Source organism: Falco biarmicus, chromosome 7, assembly GCF_023638135.1.
Source record: "Falco biarmicus isolate bFalBia1 chromosome 7, bFalBia1.pri, whole genome shotgun sequence".
NCBI lineage: Eukaryota > Metazoa > Chordata > Aves > Falconiformes > Falconidae > Falco > Falco biarmicus.
This window is the reverse complement of record NC_079294.1, coordinates 28,130,816-28,135,377: the sequence shown is the minus strand read 5'-3', so window position 1 is coordinate 28,135,377 and position 4,562 is coordinate 28,130,816. Positions and strand designations below refer to the sequence as shown.

At 39.3% G+C, this 4,562-nt stretch overlaps 1 long non-coding RNA gene across 1 annotated transcript; it reads right to left on the bottom strand.

The window, feature by feature from the left end:
* Nucleotides 1–618: 618 nt before the first annotated feature.
* LOC130152804 (uncharacterized) lies at nucleotides 619–4,291 on the bottom strand. Its single transcript, XR_008823113.1, has 2 exons — nucleotides 4,099–4,291; nucleotides 619–2,581 (listed from the first exon to the last, which is right to left on the bottom strand). It is a non-coding gene; the product is annotated as an uncharacterized LOC130152804 (long non-coding RNA).
* Nucleotides 4,292–4,562: the final 271 nt, after the last annotated feature.

The following is a 4,562-nucleotide window of genomic DNA, read 5'->3' as shown; positions in this document are numbered from 1 at the left end:
CACAAATAATGCAATAAGAAGCAGAGCAGCACCTACACTGTGTCAGCAATACATCATACTATCAAACCTAATACTATCCTTCACAGGAAAAGGAAATATGAAAATTCCTGGATTTTAATCTGGTATAGACCAAACACAAATTTTAAAGATTTTTTTATGAAGTGAAAATCCTCATATTCCTTACTTAAAGAAAGCATTCATTCCAAGATTCTGAAATGTTGTTCTGAACATGTTTTCACAGTATTTCAGGATATGAGAGGAACTATGACAACTGCTGACATAAAGCTTAATAGAATAATGGAAATACTCTATTACATTTAATCACTAAGGGCACCTGCTACTTAGTACTGATTGAAGCAACTTATCTTCATTTCTAGATCAAGTGTCTTCTGTTAGTGCCTTAATGAAACAGTGTGACATACAAGAAAAATTACTTTGCTTTGCATATTGCCATTTAAAATGAATCAGGGGGAAAAATCAACGCAAACAAACATTTCAGTATTTTCTCTGTTTTGTAAACATCTCATTTTTCATTAAAAACCTATTACAACAGAAGTGTCTCCTGGGCAACTTCAGTCTATGCACGATATGAGCTCACTCCTAAAATAAAAGGCTTAGTAAGGCTCAAGCAGGAAGGACACTTTTATTTTATCTTTAGAATGTCCTATTTCAGTGCTGTTCAAGTCACCTCGTGTTGACTTAAGCAGAGTAAGTGTAGTTTGAAGTATGAAAGTTCTTACTGCTGTGCTGCACCAAGTATACTTGGTTTAGTTAGACAGGGTCACAAACTACATATAGTCAAGGCATTAAAAACAAGGGTCTAGCTTGTCAAAAGCAGGTCTGTTTGTAAGACTATTAGTAAGAATTAGTCCAGGAGTAGAGGTCAGATGGCAGGGGCTTTTGAGGAACTAGGGGAAGGAATGACCCAGGCGCTGGCAGCAAGGAGGATGAGAGAGTAGCAGTGCAGTGGTGCCAGGAGGCTGCTGTGAAGCAAAGTGGGAGTGCTCACTGGCAGCTTACTCAGCTGCCAACCGCACTAGAAGGTCTTCTTGCACAGCCCTGCTTATAGGTAGGCCCCACTGAGAGTGTAGTAGCTAAACAAATCATTGTATGTATTACAGTTATTCCCTTTCTCTCTTCCTGTGCTGCTTCTTTGCCATCTTAGACAATCCCTTCAAGGGAGAGCAGTTGTGTTTTGCCCTCCACTTCTTTGACTTTAGTCCCGTTTCCTACTCTGGTGTCTCCCCTGAGGGCCACTATTATCTTGCTCTTCCCAGACCCGCCCAGTTTGTGCCCTTTCCTCTCAAGGCTTAATTTCCCTGACTTTGATCCTTTAATTGGCTGTTTCCCACTTTCAGCCATTACACTGCTTCCCTGTGTGCTGGCCACCGTCCCATACTTAATCAACATTTTGAAAAAAGGGTAAAGCCTAGACCAGAAGTGGCACCCAGGAGCATGTGACTGTGCTGTAAGGGGACTGAGTAAGCCAGAAAAGCAGGAACACATATCCATTAATGAGGAGCATTTGCAGTCACTCTTACCTAAGGCTTTCTTATGAGCAAAAAACTTCGCTAACTTAGTCCAGTAGTTTTGCAGCTTTGCAAGATCTTGTAGCACCCAAGTCTGTCCTTTCTGCTGCAATACAAAATGATAAGATCTCCTATAAGAAAGATTTTGTGCATTAAGATTTTAGCCACTGACAGTGTCACAAAACAAAACAAAAAACAACAACCCAACTCAAATACTTCAGCATACTGTAGGAAAAGGAGCTAAGATCAAAATTAAACCCTTATAAACTAATCGCAGATGTGCAAAGGCTAGTAAGGTAAACATTTTCTGGTATGTGGACATCTTTAAAATTTCTCATATTTTGGAGATGGAGATGCATGCAGCCTGGAAGAAACTTCCTGAAATGTTGTAAATCTAGCCTCAAGTTCCTTTTCTACCTTCCAGGTGACTGTCAGACAGTGCTGGAGTCTTTCTTTCTATCCTGATATGAGCTGCCATTTTAATCAAACCCAGTACACTCATAAAATATCCCCAGAAGACTCCAATGTGTCAAAAATTCCCAGCCACTTCTCAAAAGAATTCTTAGGGCTCAGAATAATTTGCTACATAATTCTGATGTCTTCAATCCATTAAGATGGAGGCAGGGGTGGGGTGGGGTGGAGATTAAAATGAGAGAACTATAATTTATGAGGCAGCAGCAGGGGAGTAAAAAAGGGAAGCTGAGACGGGAAAGGGAAGGGAAGGAAGAAGAAAGAAGCATGGGATGCAGAGCAGCATGGATAGATAACTCTCTTCCTAGGACAGACCAACAGCTAGATATTTTTCCAGGAAGGATCAACCCACCTCACAGCTGCTCAGAACATGAGCTGGGGGATGGGAGGTGAAGCAGGAAAAATAGCAGTTCACTGCCAAGCAGAAATTGCACTCAAAACAGGCATCTGGGAACGTGTAAGATGGGAATTGCAGGCACATATATGCAAGGTGGGAAAAGAAGCCATATTCTATAGGGCAGGAAAGGACACTGAAAAGAGCTCGGGTATCCATCGTGATCTTCCCTCTTCAGAGTTAATTCCTACAATTTGGAGAATAAAAAAGAAAATTGCAATGAAATTTGGTTATTTTTATAGCAGCATCTACTCTGTTGGTGCCTACCCTCAGTTTCAATTCTCCCTGACCATCAGTTGCATGCTGTCCCTTCACTGCACTTGGATAGTAACCCAAGTCCAAACCCACAGCCTACTTACTGTCAGAAAGCACTTTCCCAGGGCACTTTCTCCCATTGAAACAGATCTGGACAGTAGATTTCACAGATCTGTTAAGCATGTGCATTTCTAATTGGGGTCATGTAAAAACACAGACTGTTCATCATTCAAGACTTGCTTGCTGTCATGATATCACCGTCTGGGACTGATATTTCAGGTAATGGCATCAGCCAGAAACAGCAATAACTTAGTTTTCCTCACGTTTTGTATATACAGGAAGAACTTCCATTATAAACAGTGATTGAAGTTCAAAAAAAGAACTAGTCAAGTTACTTTAAGAGACAGTTCTAAGTGAAAACATGGGGTTTCAAAACTTGAAGAATAAAAATACTTGTAGGAAATTTAATAATTACAAATATTTTCAAAAAGCCGGTAAAATTCCCAGCTTCCTTTTTTCCCTTTCTAGTAAGAAAAAAAGAAAGTGAGAATAAAAAAATCAGAACAGATTTTCAGAAGTGAAAATTAATGTTTAACTTTGAAATTGAATTCTGATTCAAAACCAAAACTATCATAATATTTTAGAAAAACATACAGATGTTTTGTGTATGAAGCGTTTTAATGAAAAGCCTGTGAACAAAACATGCAAAAAGTAAGAACTTTGTAGATAAGGTATGAATTTTTCAGATAGTGACACTATTTCTTATTTTCAGTTTAAAAGTCCAGCAGCAGAGATGAAACAAGCAATTTTTCCCAGAGAAACATAAAACAGTGAAGTGCACACAGTGACAACTATTTAAAGTCACAGAGATGGACACCAGCTTTGTGACAGCGTTAGAAGACAACTGGTGGCATTCTGTAAAAAGGGGTTTAAGTTCTGTTTATCTGAACTGACAGCAGTTAGAAGTACATTTCATCCTTATCTATGAACTGTAAAGCTGATGTAACTGGATAGAAGACCATTTTTATGGAGCGCTGCTGCCTACAGTTGTACTTATACAAGCAAATGCTAATGGTCTTCCAGACATAACAGAATTTATGTTGCCTGAACAACATGTAGGCATTTGCCCTCGTGTAAACTGCATGCAGAATGTTTTTCAATCCAGAATGGCAGCAGTTTACATTTTCTTGCACATCTTCAGAAGAAAGCAATCCACAGGTCAGGACAACAAAGAATTAAACACAGCATATCTGAGACAGGAAGAGTGTAATTATTATGAGTTACAACACTGTCAGGATTAACATGTCTCTCTAACAAAAAGTGCAAAGGAATCTCAAGCCATTGAACTGTCTAGCTCCTAGCTATTATATTTGATCCATAAACAGCACCTTCAACAGTACAGTGCCCTCTAGCACTGTAATAAAGTATTAACCACTAGTTAATACTTACCTCCAAATTACTGCTTGGAAGCCTCTTTAAGTCCTCCCATCCAAATACCTGTCAAGGAAGAACATTCAATCTGAAAGGGCTGCAGTCTCAGTTAGAAACAGTTTTTACTGTCCCGAAATTGTTAACTCTTCCTCATACACAGGGGAAGCAAAACTATCAATCGTATTTTACTGGTTTCTAAATGAAAGTTTTGAGTAAGCTTCCCCTTGAGTTATCAGCAGCTCCTTATGACAATGCAGGCTACTCCCTGAAACAGAAATGGCAGTAACTGAGAAGTGGGATCAGAGTTTAAGAAACCGTGTTTTTGAAATGTGACCAGGAACAAAGGAACTAGATAAGAAAAGTAGTGGAGCAATTTACACCATATTATAGGACGGGCCATTGCTGATAGGTGGATATGTAGACCATATTAGAGTACAGCTATGTTTGAATCAGGAGCTGCTGTGCTACCCCCATGTCCAAAT